Source organism: Topomyia yanbarensis, chromosome 3 (assembly GCF_030247195.1).
Source record: "Topomyia yanbarensis strain Yona2022 chromosome 3, ASM3024719v1, whole genome shotgun sequence".
In the NCBI taxonomy this organism is placed as follows: domain Eukaryota; kingdom Metazoa; phylum Arthropoda; class Insecta; order Diptera; family Culicidae; genus Topomyia; species Topomyia yanbarensis.
Genome location: NC_080672.1, coordinates 381,336,129 through 381,355,638, shown reverse-complemented (window position 1 = coordinate 381,355,638; position 19,510 = coordinate 381,336,129). Strand labels below are relative to the sequence as shown.

Genomic DNA, 19,510 nt, shown 5'->3' with positions numbered 1-19,510 from the left:
TTGAAGAATCGTTTAGTTGATCGATTTTTGACGAATGTATTATTTGAAGAATCGATTATTTGAAGGAAAGATTATTCGAAGAATCGATTATTTGAACATCAATCATTCCAAGTTGAAGAACCGAGCATTTAAAGAACCGATTATTTGAAGAATCGATAATTTAATAATCTATTATTTGAAAGATCGATTTTTTGAAGAGTCTGCACTTGAAGAATCGATTATTTGAAGAATATATTATTTGTATGTACATATTCATAGCCTGAAGATAACTATGAAACTCTTTCCTAGGATTGCAGTTATTTTTGTGATGTTGGAATTTTGTCCATCGCCGGTCAGTAAATGCATGCATGTACCAAAAAAAAACTTGGGCACAATTTGAGTGATTTTGGATCAATTTGACGCGAGCCCCAACGTGATTGCAATTTTGCGTGGGAAATACATGTATTTTTTCATATGTTTTTTATGAAAATTCATATCTTTTTTCAAAATACTTGAAAAATGTTGAAAAGGGAAGAGTTTAAGCAGAATATGAAAGATTTCAAAAATAGTTTTATTTCAATGAAAACAAAATATCTTTAGGAAAAACCTGTATTTAAGCATTTTTATAATACAATATTTTTAAAAACCTTTATCAAAGAATTTGATTTTTTTCTAGCAAATGAGATTAAAACGGAAAATAACCGATGTAGTTGGCATACAAACAATTTTATTAAACTGAAAATCGATATCTTAGGTTTTAAATAATGTCAAATGAGGGCCTCGTGAAGCCCAAGACTCGTGAAGCCCATTCTGATAATATCCATATTGGGTTATGCTTGTCGAAAAACAGAAAGTCGCCATGTTGGATTTTAAAATGGCGTCAAATATCAAACATCTGGTGTCTAATCGTCTAGCCAATCTCAAAACCATCCATATTGATTTAATTATAGAGAAAACCACTAAATTAGAAACGTTGGATGCCATTATGGCACTAATCTTCGAATACTGATATCTACTCGTCAAACTGATCTGAAAATACCGATATCGATTGGATTATATTCTCTATAATCCAATCGATATCGGTATTTTCAGACATTTTCGATTCAAAAAATTGAATTGATCTCTGACATTCACTTGTCAAGTTCATTCTTAAAGAACCTATATTGTTAGGGGTAGGTATACAAAATATTTCAGAATCGAAAGTCACCATCTCGAATTACAAAATGGTTCCAACCATTTTTTTCAACCATCAACTTATCAACACCTTTAAACTAAGCGCCATATTGATATACATTCCCGAGCCAATTATTAGCTCGAACACAATACAACCTATTAAAAAGACCATAAATATGGTCCGCGCCAAATTTCACAATCGAAAAAACCTCCATAAAAGAATCTCATCTACCTATAAAAGCACTCAAATATAGTTTTTACGTGGTTCCTACTGAACCATGATGATGGTATTTGCATGGCTTGATTCCATTTCAAAACACTGTCCAAACACCATGCAATGGGTGAACTTACACCGTGAGTATAGAGGTTAGAATGACTAGTAAAAATTAACCTCCATCGGGCCACCCCTGGGTCGATTCCTAGTCCCACCAGGAGTGTCAGCTTTAAATTTGAACCAATTAGTTCGCCTGTTCGACCGCTAGGTGGTACTATAAGAAAGACGATTTCATTGCCAATATCTTTATGGATGACTACTAATGAATCCAGCTTTCTTAGGCTGTGAACCATTTGGTGAAATTTTTAACTTTTAGTTAAAATCTGACACTTCGAAAGTTATTTGCAAAATAACCCTACTCTGGAGCATGGTTAAAATTGGCAGAGCGATAGTTAAATTTGACAGCTCGATGGTTAAAATGTTGCCCATGATGCAGAATAAAAAGGTGGAAACATTTTCTGTACCTAATTGAGGTTGTCAATATTTTTCAATACAAAATTAAGGGATAAAGATGGAAACGATAACGTGTTGTGTTAAGATTTGTTTGGGTTATTTCATGATGTGGATGTTTACTTTTCGAGGCTATGACTGTCATACTTAATGTAATAAGAAAAAAAACTAATTTTCAAAATATCGACAAATGTTCACACCTCTACCATCTTGTGGTTATCGCAGCTGTCAATTCCAAATAACTATCCATATGTCAACTTTTGAAATGGTTCGCTCTCTCGGTTAAATTTTTCCATTCAAGAGAAAATAACTTTCGAACTGTCAAATTTTAACTAAAGGTTAAAAAAATCGCCAAATGGTTCACAGCCTTAGGAGAAGTTATTAAACTTTTAATGATGTCTAAGTCAGTTTTGCATGGGGCCTAACAGCACTTGGTGGTGAATCAGTAGTCGATTAAAATAAGCTTTTTTTGGACACACTAGTTAGGTTTATTGGTTCCACATTTCACCGCATAGAGAGCGCCACCTCTAGCTTTTAAAGAAAAAGGGATATAATAACGACATGTTTACAAGAGTTACTGGAGAAGGCTTGTTCTGCAACTTTGTAGAAGACACCTAATTTCTATCTCTCTCCATTGAAAATTTAGTTTTGGCACCCTCTATGTGGTAAATGTAAAACTAAAATGAAAATATTACTCATATTATGTACTAAAATTCTTTCAAACATATTATATTGCTCTAGTGCACGACAACACCAATCATTGCTTTATAGTCATAATCGTCCTCTCCGCCATTGGCTCACAATGACGCAGTGCTTTTAGTGCAAGTTAATTACCTCGATAGTCGCTGGCTTTGGAAGTGTACAAGGGAATTCAGCTTGACACAAAGCGACAGTTTCAGATTTCTAATTATGCAACGTTATCCTACTTGCGCCCAACGCAGCAAAGAAAAGTTAGCTTCTGCTTCAACATTCGATGATTGCCTGTGGTAACATCTGATGACGAACGATGGTGAAACTTTCTTAACCATTAAGATTCCCCCCGTCAGACAACTTTAGTTAAATTGGGTTTGTGTCACCTGCTGACTGGCTGGAGAATCTAGCTGGTCGCTGGATATTAGGATGCTGGGGATAATATTTCAATTGAGTTAATAAAGTTGTTCTAAGGATAACTGATTAAATATGGGTACGATATATTAGTTGTTGATGGAGATTAATCGATTGAATGTATAGTTACCGGCGGATTAGCAAATATAGATTCAGCAGAAATCGAAGCAACAACTTAAAGCTGAATCGGAATCTATTGCCGAATTTGATTCTACAACAGCAAACATTCGATCTATAAACTGTGAATTCCGTACTTGCTTCCCATACTCGCCAACTATCGAAATTCCTTTTCAGTTTGATTTGTCTTTTTGTTCCGATTCTGCTTACTCAATTTTATCCACTTCTATCGCCTTTGAATGGATTGATCTGAATTTTGTTTGAAATTGATACCGCATCTATTGAATTGTGGAATGACAGAGAAATTTGTGACCATATCATATTCCATCTCGATTTCTTGAGTTGGAATTTCCGCATTCAATAGATTAGAAGAATCGGTTTGTTTTTCAGTAAAAAGTTTCGGTCAACTTTTTCATTACTGCACTATAAAACATATATGTGAACTGTAAGCGTGAGACAAACGTTCGTTTGCTTACCAGTCAAAGAACGCTGGTATAGCCACAATACTTATCAGGAGCAGCGTCTAAATTCTTTGCAATTTCGCTAAGTTATTGTTTTCCATTCTCTTTATTGTTCAATTTTATTGCTTTCACTCATCGAGCAAAGCTACGAAGCAAAAGATTGCTCTTAAGCATTCTACGTAGCTTGAAAATTATAATGTAAATAAACAAGTTGGGTGTCCACACAGAAAATTACAGCATCTAGTAAATAGAAATAGCACGACTTATTTTCTCTACAAAAAGGTGCTATTGAATAAATGTTTTGTTAAAATATGCCAATCAACTTTTAAATGCCATCATTTTCCAGACGATTCTCCACAAACGAAGATAGACACTAAACCTCGATTGCGGAGCTCTTTCCACTCACAATACTAAATCGAATAAAACTGCAATGCATTGATTCATTTTTTTCTCGAATCTCACGCTAAGGGTCGCTTAAAAAACGATCCACTTTCAAGTTGTTTGAGAAAAAAACTCCGCCGTTCACGAAACGCATCGCCCACCACCCCATCGTCGGAAGGAAGCTTACGGGCGGGGCAGACATGTTGTTTGGCAAAAGGATGCTCAGCAGAAGCCCGATTTTTCTTCTGTGCGTTGCTTGAGGGGTTCAAAGTTTTCCCTTTCGCTCAGGCTTCCGCTGGACAAAGTTAAAATTAGGTTTTTTCCCACTCCTGAACTCGTTTCTTCGGTGACTACCCAGCAGGTTCTTATCCGTCGCTGGTGGTAGGTACGAGAAGTGCACCTTGGGAAACTCTGTAGTACTCAGTCGGAAATAGTTGTTCTCTTTCGTTCGCGGAATTGGCTGTAGAAGGTATTTTGTGTGTGTGCTTGTCAAACTTCATATTGCTATACGAACGGATTGGAACGAGCTGATGTAATTAGCTATGAAGTATAGCAGAAAGGAACGAAATGATGAGGAATGTTTTCGCCATAGCTGACTTCGAAATTATGGAAGTTGAATTGAACAAAATGCTGATCGTCCCGGATCCGGAAGAAACCATTGCATTGTGAGCGTTATATCTGCTGCGGGTTCTTGAAGTAATCAAAAGAAAGTTATTGCAATTAAATGAGATATTGGAAATTAACTTTTACTTGTCTAAGGAAGATGAGAGATCCCACAATTTGATGAACTTGAGTCAGATGTCGCACGTAATGCTTTTGTACCTACATTTGTAAAGGTATAGAAACTGTTCACACTTTGAAGATTATTTTTTTCCAATTAAAATTATTATGTGCCTTTCTGATGCGCCACATGATTTAAAGAAAAGTTAGCATCTGCTTAAAAATATGTACCGGTCTGAGTTTCAACATCCATTCATCATATGTTTGTATGTGAGTCTGTGTCTGTAATAAACGGTTGGACCGGTATCTCTAGAATACCTGGACCGATCTTAACCTTCCGGCAGTCGCGCTAGTGCACTGAGTGCACGTTGCTTTGAAAATCTAACGTCTTAGGGCACCAGCGGGTGCTCGTTCAGTGAGCCATTTGCGCGACTTCCGGATCGTTAACCGAACTCGTTCCAAATAGACTGACGGTCTGATAGACTGATGGATCGCTTACATATTGTTTTAGTATTTTCAAGACAAGCTGATTAAGTTTCCTCAACAAGCTACTACTTATCTCTACTTGTCTGAATGATAAGCACAGATGTCGGTTGCTAAGCATTGCGTGTATCCAGTTCGATATATATTAAGCTACTCCATGATCTCATACTGAAGGACAAGTTGTCGAAAGCACTTTCAATATCAAACTTTTTGTATGTTGTAGACAGCATTGTGTAATAAGATTGTCTCATAGGCTGAAACGCATGTTGCATTGCAGTGGGTGCTCATCCAAGCTAACATCCCCAATGTAGTGGTCGATTAAACATTCCACTGATTTGAGAAGGAAGGAGGTCAGACTGATCGTTCTAACACTCTTTGCCTCCTCATAAATATCGCGACCACCTTTGGGCATGAATTTTACAGTTATTTCTGGCCGCGCTAATGGAATGTATCCTGTTGCAAGACTACAAGTAAGATCATTTTTTTCAAAATATGCTTGAAGTGTTCATATCCTCTTTGAAGTAGAACTAGAATGATTCCATCTTTTCCCGGGGACTTATACGGAGCACAACCTTCAATTGCCCATTTGATCGATTCGGTTGTCACAATTCTACGAGCAAATGCCCAAGAAACAAAACTACCTGAAAAGAACTCAGGGGCAGTCGTCAAAAAGACAGTTGAGTACTACATCTCCGTCAGACGAGTATTCACCATCAGCAGTTCTAATCGAACTGACATGAAAGTCTTTCGATTACGAAAGTAACCTATTTAATTCACTAGTTTCCTTGAGATATTTGTCTAGAGGCTTTTCCAACCACTTCCAAAATTTTGTACTTATGATCAGATAACGATATCTCGAGCTCGAATGATACGACCCAGTTTGCCAACTCATGCGTAATACCGTCAGAGCAGAGAGTTACATCTAACACACCTTCTTTGCCAGTTCGTGCAAATTTTGCCCGATTCCCTACAAAAAGTATGTGCAGATTTGTATTACTTAAGTATTCCATCAATTCGGTGACTCTCAAATTCATATCTCAATGATGGGCATTAGCATCACGCCGATTATGAGGGGAAACCCATTTCTGCCCCAGCATGATATAACCCTTTTGAAATCATCCGAAGGTTCATGATACGGCAAATATATTGGATATAAGACGCATTTCTTAATGATGTTATCAACAGTCATATTAACCGTGACAGAAAAAAATTTAACGAGTTGTAAGTTCAGATATAAACCATGCGTCAATAGCCCTATTCCCAAATATATATGCACGAGGCATTTCACGTGGATTTGTTATGCCATTTGTTGAGAGCTACGAAAACGAGTAGCTTTCAAACATAGCAGCTTCCTTTATGGAAGCACGACTCTTGAGCCAAAGCTGATCTGGCAGGCGATTTGTAGATGCGGAAAATCAGTTCATCTTCTGTTTTCTTAATCTGGTGTCCTGCAACTATTACCAGTTCTGTGGCATCACACAAATTTGCTCAATTTTACTATATTTTAGATTCAAATGAAACTGTATTCAAAACCGGCCCCGGCTTGGCGGGGCTCTGCAATTGTCCTGTACATTGAGAATCAGCTGTGAAGTCGATCGAAACAAAAAGTCAAGTTCCGCTGCGAAACATAGTATGCCACAACGAACAAAAAGAACGAGCGACTGTAGATATGAAATCGAAACGACAAACCGTAGGTATTGACTTATAGGTTGAACCAATCACAAAATTTTAGTTGCCCTCCGTAATTTCCGTTCGATGTCTGTTCGCTGTCAAGTCATTTTCAAACGTGTGTGAGCATTATTTGAAAACCTTAGAAAGCGACTAAAATGTTGCTGCTGGTTGCAACATTAAGTTAATTATAATTAATTGACTATGATGTGCTTTAGCATCAACTGACATCCAATCGAAGGACAAAATCACGACTGTTAGTCCTATGGCTACTGTGTACGTTTCTTAATATCAGTAAGGTTAAACGGACGAATTTAATTCGTACGAAAATGAACGCGCATCTCATTAAAACTGCTGCGTTACCACTTTTTGCTCTATTTGCCCTCTACAGATTGTACGATTGTTATAAATATCACGTCATGGTTTTACCGATTAACAGTATTTTAGTTGTGAAGGAATAGCTTAATTGGTTTGTCATATGTATCCGTTGTGCGGAGTTTATCCAAAGCCATTATTTGTCCCAGCAAACAGCGTAATCTCCAAAGATTGCCGGGGCTCATTGTTCATTCTGTTGCCTTATTACATTCCTAATGGCTAAGGCCCCCCATCATGCCGATATCATCCCTTAGGCCCTTTGAAGCTACCCACTCTCGCGCCAGAGCATGAAAAGATATTTATAAAACTAAACTGCGACTACTGCGACTACTGCGACGAAAACCCCAACAATGGCGCGAAAAGCGTTTAAACTGTCGTTATTCTGCACGCTGATGCAGCGATGCATAGTGCAATACATATTGCATACGGCAGCGAAACGCAAAAGTTTTGGCGACGGAAATTTGACGCAATTTGATAAACCACGTTAACATGAAAAGCACGCTGTGTTCCGGGTAGATGGTGTCAATTTCACTTCATCAAACGGGACTCTGCTGCATGGAAGCTTCCAGTGCAGTGTGTTTGATGGAAAAGTTTCGTTACATTTTGCTGATATGTGGTTTAAAATTCGATTTTGAAAGGATGTGACAAATCGAAAATATTATATTCGGACGCATGAACCGGAAGTGAACATGTGCCGGTAGCTTCATTTTATAACGACATTGGACATCACATTCTGTTGATACTAGAAGCTAAACGAAATGTCACTGTCACGAAATTGCCGAATGTTTCGGTATGAAATTATATTTCAAAACATATATTTCACACGTCCAACTTTTTAACATTTCCGCAGTGGAACTTTGCTCCTATATAATCCTGTATGGAGCAACTGTTTATCAACTGGCAATGTACAAAACAAAAAGAACGAAACGCTGAAACGGGACTTTCCACTTCAATAATCGCTCTTCCCCAGGAAATTCACTCCAATTCATCTTGCCAGCTCATCGTACGTCAACGAGGCTAACGGAATGCCATACGAGAACATGATGGTTCCGACCTGGGCTTGTCGACATGCCGGATACATACATCGTATGATGAATGAATGTTGCCCTCGCTCCCGGTAAACTAGAGAGGTATGAATTTGATTGAGCCCTTTCAGGTTGACGAGCAGACTGTGCACCGCAACGTTTGCCAATGGGAACTAAAACATTCGACAACGTTCAAGATAAATTGATACTACTATAAATTGTTCTGAACTTGGGATGGGATTCAGTATGAACACAAAAAAACATTCCGTGAAGTTGTGAAAGGGTTAAACATGTGCTGTCACTACTGCAATTACTGTACAACACATCGTCCAACCACAGTCTAGGTGCAGACTGGAGGCAAGGAAAGGATGGTAATGCTCACGCTGTAACGTTGATGTAAAAGACAAACTTTTCATACTAAGCATAAGAAGTTTACTAGTTGTTTAATGGCACATTCTCTATAGAAGTTGTCTGCATCGAGAGTAAGGTTCAAGCAAAATTCAGATCGCTTCCTGCTTGAACGAGTGGAGTTGTACTCAATTCGGTAAATTGTAATTTTTCGGAAGACTGGTGACGATTTTAATGTTTACAATTGTGTAAAGTCACATGGAGCCTTTTCATTCTCGTCGTATGAGTTTGTTCAAACCAATTCAAGGGATTATACAGGATTACCAGGGAAAACGTAAAATCGAAATAATAATACCGACAATCAGATCAGAATGCAACTTTTTGTGCTTATAATTCAAATTTTACGTTGATTTTTGACCAAGCAAAAAATTGTTTGTTCAATTATTTGCTCTTGTGAAAAAACAACGTAAAGGAAGTACTGAAAACTCAAATATTGTTCTCTAATTTTGGAGTAACGTAGCACCCGTGCGCACTGGGTTTTTCACTAAAATCATGCGATCTATTAATTACGTCTAAATCGTTAGATTTGGGTCAATAATATCTTCGGAGGAATTTGTGAACATTACAAGCCCTTTCATATGGTGTTGTTGTTTTGATGATTTGATTAATTTCCCTAAAAGTAACACCGTGACAACCGACTGTGGCTGCAGATGGACTTGTCTTTCTATATCTGGACACATGCTGGTGAACTCGGGTGATTCGTAGTTATGCTGCCTAAGCTCAACCCTCAATAGCAGAAGACAAAAAGTAAGCCCGTACGATATTAAGCCTGTTCTAACGACCCTGCCACTTCTAGTTTTCCGATCTGTTTACTTCACATCCTTGTTCTCACTTGAGTACTATGGTTCTAATTTTCATAACTTTCCCTACCCAGTAATCTAGCTAATTGAATGTCGTTAAAATGTTAAAAAGTAATAGTTTTTTTCAAATCATCTATAACTCTACTGGAGACAACGAGTGACAAGTATACTCTTTTGAGTTTTATTGTGTTAAGGTAGCATTTCTAATTGCAACTAGAGTTGGCTGTCCGTTTTTGCCCGTTTAAACGTTTCTGTTTTTAAAACTTTTGCAAATTTTACCAAAAATTAACCAATAACTTCTAAGCAGCAAGAGATAGACCGACGATCTCTTCTGAATGTATCTTGACGAGACAAACAACTTAAATATTTTTTCCTGAAAACCGACTTTTTAACGGAGGCCCGGAAGGCCGAGTGACATATACCATTCGATTCAGTTCGTCGAGTTCGGCAAATGTCTGTGTGTGTATGTATGTGTGTATGTATGTATGTGTGTGTGTATGTGTGTGTGTATGTGACCAAAAATGTCACTCATTTTTCTCAGAGATGGCTGAACCGATTTTGACAAACTTAGTCTCAAATGAAAGGTGCAACGCTCCCATAGGCTGCTATTGAATTTCTAATGGATCCGACTTCCAGTTCCGGAATTACAGGGTGATAAGTACGAACACGCAGAAAATGTCGATTTTAATAAATTCTGCAATGAATGTATAAAGGTGAAAATTTTTCCAAAATATGACCACAACTGCTTCGATTTGTAGTATTAGGTCACTAACATCCATTCAAAGTCTATTTGGCCACATTGGCCACCATCCTCGGTTCCGGAAGCCCCGGCGGAAGTATCTAAATTCAGAATAACAGTCACATCGGTTTCTCGGAGATGGCTAGACCGATTCGACTAAACTTGGCCTCAAATGAAAGGTATTGCGTCCCCGTAAATGGCTATTTAATTTCATCCCGATCTGACTTCCGGTTCCGGAGTTACAGGTTGTGGCGTGCGATCACATAGCAAATTGTGATTCAAACCGATACTCCGATGAAAGCAAAAAAGGTAAAAATTTCGCTAAAATGTCTCTCAAACAACTTAAATTTGCTGTTCTAGGTCACCGACGGCCAACCAAACTTTCGTTGACTACATTGACCACCATAGACGGTTCCGGAAGTGCCCGGGAAAAGCGGCCATCTTTCAAAATTTACGAACTCACATCAGTTTCCCGGAAATGGTTGGGCCAATTTTCACAAACTTAGTCCCAAATGATAGCTATAATATCCCCATAGATGTCTATAAAATTTCGTACGGATCGCTTATATGGTTCCGGAAATATAGACTAAACCGTCCGGTCACATATGAAATTCCCATATAAGCCGGAACTCAAATTTTTTTTCAAAGGGGGGACCACATGAAATTTCAGAAATCGAATTCGTATTTTTGATGCCATACGTCTTTAAAATGCATGAAACGTCGAGATTTTATGTTATCTCGAAAAAAATTTTTTTTATAAAAATCGACTTTTTGGGACTGCCGATTTCGCACCTTTTTGCCTTTCTCATATAAAGAAAGGCTATGCAATCACTGTAAAAATCGACTTTTTAACCGAGGCCCGGAGGGCCGAGTGTCATACACCATTCGATTCAGTTCGTCGAGATCGGCAAATGTCTGTGTGTGTGTATGTGTGTGTGTGTATGTGTGTGTGTCATTTAAACTCACACAATTTTCTCAGAGATGGCTGAACCGATTTTCGCAAACTTAGTTTCATCTGAAAGGTATAACGCTCCCATAAGCTGCTATTGAATTTTTAGTTGATCCGACTTCCGGTTCCGGAGTTACGGGTTGAAGAGTGCGGTCACACAGCAAATTCCCATATAAACTGGTACCACCATGATGTTCAAATGATGTAAAACATATTAAAATTGATGTAACATTACTCTAGTTTGCGGGTCTGGATCACTAATGATCAATCAAAGCAGCTTTGACCACATTGGCCACCCATGACTGTTCATGACGCCCCCGGGGAACCCGCCAAGTTCCTAAGCTAATATCACACCCATTCCCCAACGAATTCTCTACCGATTTTTACAAACTTGATTTCAAATGAAAGATACAGTAATGCCATTGACTGCTGCTGAATTTCATTCTGTTCTGACTCTTGCTTCCGGAGTTACAGGGGTGTTAGTAAGGATACACTGGAATTTCCCATATAAATCGGTACAATCGTAATACCTCAGAGGCTAAAAACTATTGAAATGGTCACCAAATTACTTCTAATCGCAGATCTAGATCACTGATTGCCAATCAAACATTCTTTGAATATATTGTCCACTATCGACGATTCCGGAAGTCCGGAATTCCGGGCATATTCCACAAATAAAGTCACATCGGTTCTTCGGTGATGACTGAACCGATTTTCTCAAACCAAGTCTCAAATGGAAGGCAAAATATGCAGTTGAGTATTACGTCGCCGCCCCTCCTACCCCCGCCTTGCCCTTACACCTCCCTCCTTCATCACTCCCCTCCCCTTGGACCACCCTCACGCCCGCATTTCCTTCATCCACCCCGTATACCGAAATAAGATGAAGGATTTCTGACGCATCCTCCACTCTCACTCTACTAACCCCCCATTCCCTCCACTTTCAAACCCATTCCACCAACATTTCAAAATATAATTACATGAAGATAACATTGAACTCATGCTGATTAAGGTAATTAAATACTATTCTTTTGCCTTTCTCATATAGAAAGGTTGTGCAATTGCTCCAAAAACCGACTTCCTAACCGAAACCCGGAGGGCCGAGTCTCATATAACATTCGACTCAGTTCGCCGAGATCGCAAAATATCTGTGTGTATGTATGTGTGTTTGTATGTGCGTATGTATGTATGTATGTATGTATGTATGTATGTATGTATGTATGTATGTATGTATGTATGTATGTATGTATGTATGTATGTATGTATGTATGTATGTATGTATGTATGTATGTATGTATGTATGTGTGTATGTGCGGATTTGTTAACAAAATGTCCACATCGGTTTCTCGGAGACGGCTGAACCGATTTTTAGAAACTAAGATTCAAATGAAAGGTATACTATTCTCATAGGTTGCTATTGAATTTCATTTTCAACCGACATCTTGTTCCGGATTACGAGTTGAAGAGTATGGTTATAAAACAAAATTTGTTGATTTGTCCACATCGGTTTCTCGGAATTTTCTGAACCGATTTTGACAAACTTGATTTTAAATGGAAGGTCCATCAGCTGCTGTTGAATTTTGTGTGGATCCGAGTTCTGGTTCCTGAATTACAGGATGATACGTACGATCACGCAGCAAATCTCGATTCTAACGAATTCTGCGATGAATGTAAAAAGGTGAAATTTTTGCCTTTCTCAATAGAAAGGTATTGCAATTGTTCTGAAATCCGATTTTTTAACGGAGGCCCGGAGGGCCGAGTGACATATACCATTCGATTCAGTTCGTCGAGTTCGGCAAATGTCTGAGCGTGTGTATGTATGTGTGTATGTATGTATGTGTGTGTATGTGCGTCTGTGTGTGTGTATGTGACCAAAAATGTCACTCATTTTTCTCAGAGCTGGCTGAACCGATTTTGACAAACTTAGTCTCAAATGAAAGATACAACGTTCCCATAGGCTGCTATTGAATTTCTGATGGATCCGACTTCCGGTTCCGGAATTACAGGGTGGTGAGCACGATCACGCAGAAAATGTCGATTTTAATAAATTCTGCAATGAATGTATAAAGGTGAAAATTTTTCCAAAATATGACCACAACTGCTTCGATTTGTAGTATTAGGTCACTAACATCCATTCAAAGTCTTTTTGGCCCCATTGGCCACCATCATCGGTTCTGGAAGCCCCGGCGGAAGTATCCAAATTCAGAATAACAGTCACATCGGTTTCTCGGAGATGGCTAGACCGATTCAACCAAATTTAGTCTCAAATGAAAGGTGTTGCGCCTTCGTAAATGGTTATTTAATTTCATCCCGATCTGACTTCCGGTTCCGGAGTTGCAGGTTGTGGCGTGCGATCACATAGCAAATTGCGATTCAAACCGATACTCCGATGAAAGCAAAAAAGGTAAAAATTTCGCTAAAATGTCTCTCAAACAACTTAAATTTGCTGTTCTAGATCATCGACGGCCAACCAAACTTTCGTTGACTACATTGACCACCATAGACGGTTCCGGAAATGCCCGGGAAAAGCGGCCATCTTTCAAAATTGACGTACTCACATCAGTTTCCCGGAAATGGTTGGGCCGATTTTCACAAACACTGTCCCAAATGATAGCTATAGTATCCCCACAGATGTCTATAAAATTTCGTACGGATCGCTTGGATGCGTCCGGAAATATGGACTAATCCATCCGGTCACATATGAAATTCCCATATAAGCCGGAACTAAATTTTTTTTCAAAGGGGGGACCCCATGAAATTTCAGAAATCAAATTCGTTTTTGATGCCAAACATCTTTAAAATGCATGAAACGTCGAGATTTTATGTTATCTCGAAAAATTTTTTTTTATGAAAATCGACTTTTTGGGACTGTCGATTTCGCACCTTTTTTCAATTTAATATTAATGTAGCTGTTTTTTCTTTTACAAAATTTTAGAACTCGAATAGTGATTTTTTCTTGTATATTTGTCATGTCATGTATAATAATAAAATGTAATATATTCATTTGAAAGCTTTTAATGAATATAAACAACGCAATCATTCACGTGTTCATGATTGAGAAAGGCACAATTGCACCGCTAGGTGGATTAAAATAGGTTTTTCAGTTCAATATTACCGTGGCTGTTTTTTCTAATGCGACTATTTCCGATCCTCTACCGTATTGTGTATAAACGGTTCTGCGCAAACGTACATGAAAGGTCCGAATTACCCCAACCCTGTTCCAATTCGGATCACCCATTTCTTATCGATTTTTTGCAATAGAAATTAATTCCTATTTTGGCACAAGATATTCCTATTTGATTTCACTAAATTTTGAATTGTGTTCTCTTTGATATATAAAACTTTGTAGTAAATGCTTGAGCTTGAGCTTGTGCGACCACCCCTGGCTGCTACTCCGTTATCGATCTGGACTAGCTGAAGTTGCACAGAGAATAAATAGATAATTACGCTTGGGAATAGCGAAACATCTTTCAATGTGGAACAGAGAGGTGACTTCACTATCTGGACTAGATATCGATCCACCAAACTCATAGACCGGGGACCAACGGCTTTACTTCCCTTCCGAAGGAAGACGTGACCACAGATTTTTTCACCTCAGAAAAATCTCAATAACCTCGGCTGTAATCGAACCCAGGCAAATTGGAATGAGTGGCGGTCACGCTTACCACTGAACTACCGGCGCCGTCTATAAAACTTTGTAGTAAATATACAACAAAAAGTAAGAGCTGCCCCAAATTATCTAAAAATAGGTTTTGAGCTATAACGTCTAAATCTGTCAACCGATTTGCGAAAAGTTATGTTTTCCTGAAAGCTCTACCGACTGCGTACACTTCCCTCTCAAATAGTTTTTCGCGATTGCGTATCAGATCGTATATATGGCAAAAGGTCCGAATTGGACCAAACCATAATCTATTATTCACACACCTATTAAACGAATACAGTTGACAGTATCGCCCAAAACAAGACATTAAATAAAAGATGTTATCCGGCAGATCCAACTTCCCCCTAAGCGATTCATTAAATAATCAACTCTTCCAGTAATCGATTTTTAAAAATGATCGATTCTTTAAATAGACGATTCTTCAAATCGGTTTTTCACATAATAATAGGTTCTTTAAATAATAGATTCCACAAATTTTCAATTTTTGGATAATCGATTCGTCAAATAATTTATTCTTCAAAGAATAGATTCGTCGAATAATAGATTATTAAATTAACTGATTCTTTGAATAATCGATTCTTGAATCACTATGCCATGCTTTTCCTTACCCTGCTACCCAGCACGCCTGCTGAGGCGGCCTGCATGGAAGCCGGGATTCTCCCCCTTCGTTGGGCGGCTGCACTCACCATCGCTAGAAGAGCATTGGGATTTTTGGAGCGTACAGCTGGAGAGGACTGCTTCTTGCTATAGACAGCTAACGAGATCCACCGGGAATACACAGCCACGGATCTGCCACCGATCGCCCGCTTACACCGAGTTCGTGATCGGACCTGGCACGTCCGCGGACCCAACCTGGACACAAGTCTGTCTGCAGAACTGAGGGCCGGCGCTTCTGGTAGTGAAGCCAGATCCAAATACAACCGTCTGATGGCTACCAGGTATAGAAATCACTTGCGGATTTTCACCGACGGCTCCAAGATTGGCGATGAGGTCGGTATAGGAGTAAGCGGAATAGGGGAAGGACTCTCCTTCCGCCTACCAGTACAATGCTCGATTTTCTCAGCGGAGGCGTCAGCTATCGCCCTCGCCATGGTCCAGAAACCGTACGATACACCAGTCGTCTCGCTGTCGGATTTTCTGTCAGTCATCTCCGCCCTCGAGTCGGAAAAATCCCGCCACCCCTTCATCCAGGTTATCGGGGCCGAGTACGACCCACTCACAACAATATGCCGGGTCCTCGGTCATTGCAGCATCGACGGCAACGAAAGGGCTGACCGCTTAGCGGCCAAAGGGAGACACGCCAGCCGACACCTCACCAGACTTGTCCCAACTGCAGATATATTAGGCAAGTTGAAGCTAAGGATAGCCGAAAGTTTCGTGTGTCATTGGCGCAGCAATATCGGACAACTCCAGCGCATCAAAGGCTCGCTTGACCGCTGGACAGATCAGACCGACAGAAGAGAACAACGAGTGCTGTCGCGACTCAGAGTTGGGCACACAAAAGTCGACCATGCCCACACCGTATCGCGTGTCCCTCCACCAACATGTGTTACATGCGGAACCCGAACCACGGTGGAACATATTTTAGTGAACTGTCCAGAGTAAAGAGACCTCCGACAGCACTATAATCTACCGAACTCCGTTAGAGAGATCCTTGCCAACGACCACGCCCGACAGGAAGTGCAAACTAGCTTTTTTTTAAGAATGCGGGACTTTTCGACCTTCTATGAGGAATCAACCACACAAAGCAACAACATCTATATAACAAAACAGATTTGTAAATGGGAAACGGGCATAGCGTAGTTGGTAAATCGATTGCCTTGTACGCAGCTCACCTGGGTTCAATTCCCAACCCCGCACATAGGGTTAGAGATTTTTCCAAAAGAAATTTCTCTAGTCCGAAGAGGCGAATGACCCTAAGGTTAAAACCTCTATAATTAAAATAAAAAAAGATTTGTAAATGTATATAATGCGATGTTAATTATCATATTTTTTCTTTCTCGCAAGGCAAATGCCCTATGAGATTAAAGCCTTTAAATAAATAAAATAAATAATAACTAATTATCCACCACTATGGATAAAATAGTTCAATTCCACATTTGCGCGTTAAGGGCTCAAAACCTATAGCTAAATTAGTTATGAAATTTGCATTTCGACTACGTCTCATCAGAATTCGACAATATTTTAGTAACAGGACTAAGCTAGCGCAGGATTGACGCTAGCTCTAAGAACGGACACACTAATTGTCTTCCTCATCAAGTCCTGCGTGGTGTCCCGCAAGAAAAGTAGTTAATTTTTAAGCTTATGGTAACTAGCGAAATCGAGAAATTCGGTTTGGCTTAGCAAGCCAAAATGCTAAGTGAAAACTAATTTTATGCCACTAAGGAGAAAATTGTTTAGGCCACATTTACAGGTTAGGGGAACAGCTACGACTGACGCTAAGCGCGATCGTTTGCAGTCCACTATCTTCACTGGCTGTTTTTAAAACAACCAACCTAGTGTTTCAGTAGACCCGCCTGGTTTGCTGGTACGTATCCACTTAATTTTTTCTGCCGAGTCTCGGCTTTTTTGCATATTTTGCCGAAATCTCAATAGCTGAGATTTCCTCGGAAAATAATTCACCGAAAATAAACAAATATCAGCTTGCTGATATATCAGTTTCCAGATTTGCTGACTGCGCAGCTGTTGGAAAATTGCCGAGCTGAATTGAGTGTAATATCATTTGCCTGCTTCAGGGTCATTAGGGTGAATTTTCGATGTTTCTATTATGACCGAATGCCGATCCGTACGAACTCTAGAAGTCTCCAATAGATTTAAAAAAATTTAGTCTTTGTCCCGGAAAAGATCACAAAGGGCCCGCTTAAGTTTCAGCCGAGGAGTCGATGTTATTTCAACATCCATCCCATTATGAGACGAATGTTTGTCAGGGGAAGTCAATTGTGTACGAGTCTCAATCCCAGTGCAGCTATGTTAGGGGAGGTGAGAATGGGGAAGGTAATATAATAGTAGCACTTAACATTGTTTAACGGTTTCCAGGTTGCTTAATGCTCTGCTGGTCGAATAACGGTAAACCACACACAAAAGAAGAAATCACTAACCCTCCAAGAGGCAGAGAGCACGAAGAATAACCTTGAAAGCGGAACAGCAAACTTTGCGATACAGCGTTACACTGTGCAGAATGACAATGTCATTACAGACTGAGAATAGCGTCTAAGCGGTCTGAGAGTTTTCAACATTATTCAGAAAATACCCACATTGATTGGATTATGAAGAATGTTGCTATACTGGAAATTGCCATCATGGATTTCAACATAAATTTGTAGGGGGGAGGGGGTAAAGTTTTCAGCGTGAAAAAAAAACACTTTCTTTTGCGTATTTTTTTAGAACTTTGTGCGAAGCAAATTTATCAAAACTTTTGTACATTATAGTGTATCATTTCAATAACATGCTGTAATTTTTTATGCAAAAATATCGACAAACGAATCGGTGACGAAGCTTTTTGTAGAACATCTCTGGAAAAACATGATTTGCGGTGTTAACTGCCATTCAAAAACTACTTAACCAATTTATTTCAAACTTTGCATACACATTCTATGTTAAAAATACCTAACCCCTACGTTGAGTTTTTGAGATAATTTTTCATTTAAGTGGGTGTTTACTTATGAAAATGTGGAATTTTTCGTGAAAAATAGTAATTTTCATTTAAAATTAGTAATGAACCCCCTTAATTGAAAACGTAGGTTTTAAGTATTTTTAACATAGAATGTGTATGCAAAGTTTGAAAGAAATCGGGTAAGTAGATTTGGAATGGTAGGTAATGCCGCACATCAATTTTTTTTCGATTATAGAGGTTTTAACCTTAAAGTCATTCGCCTCTTACCGCAAATCATAGACATACAGCTAAATTAGTTACGGAGTTTGTGTTTCAATTTGCTAAGCCAGACCGAAGGTTCATTTCATTGCAGACTTCATTTGTTCTCTTCAGCTTAAATAGAACACCTTCTCTTGCGGGACAACACACTTTACTAGGTGTTTGCTCAGGAACACTAATCGTGTTTTCGGCTTCGGAGCTAGCATCAATCCGGCGCTAATTTAGTTCTGTCACTAAGTTAATGTCGGATTCTGATGAGACGAAATCGAAACGCAAACTCTTTAACTAATCCAAAAGTACTATTAAACTTTAAACATAAAAATCGGACTGAAGTTCTTCAGCATAAGAATCGTTTAAAAGAAAATAAATATAAAATAAGATTAAAAATAAATAAATCTAGCGTAGGAAAATTCGAATATCCTTCAATGTTAAAAGTCAGCTAAATAAACTCCTTTGTAAGTTTTTTAACCGAATCTCACAGTCAGATTTTACAACTCATGTATTCTAGTATATTCAAAGCAGTTTTCACGAAATATACTTCGTTCTTCCATCATTCATTTTCAGTCACCCATGTCTAGACAAACATATCAAATGGCCTTGAATGAAAATGTCAGCCCCTCTTTGTTTACTTGTCTTTCGTAATATTGGCGTTTTCAAAAAGATATTCTATATTTTTCAGCATTTATCGGAATACTTTGGTTTCGACTAGTGTATATTGCAAAGAGTAAAGGAGCCATCGTAAAACCGGCTGAGTTATCAACTCATTTACACTTAGGACTATTTGACATGGTTCTCTAGATATGTATCTATTACATACGTTTACCCATTAAATTTACTGTGCAGAATGACAATGTCATTACTAGTAGAGCTGGAAA

At 38.8% G+C, this 19,510-nt stretch overlaps 1 protein-coding gene across 4 annotated transcripts in view; it reads right to left on the bottom strand.

Annotated features, from left to right (window-relative positions):
• The window catches only part of LOC131689068 (uncharacterized), a 492,270-nt gene that overhangs the window by 80,227 nt on the left and 392,533 nt on the right, over positions 1-19,510 (bottom strand). The gene's annotated exons all lie outside the window — the stretch shown is intronic.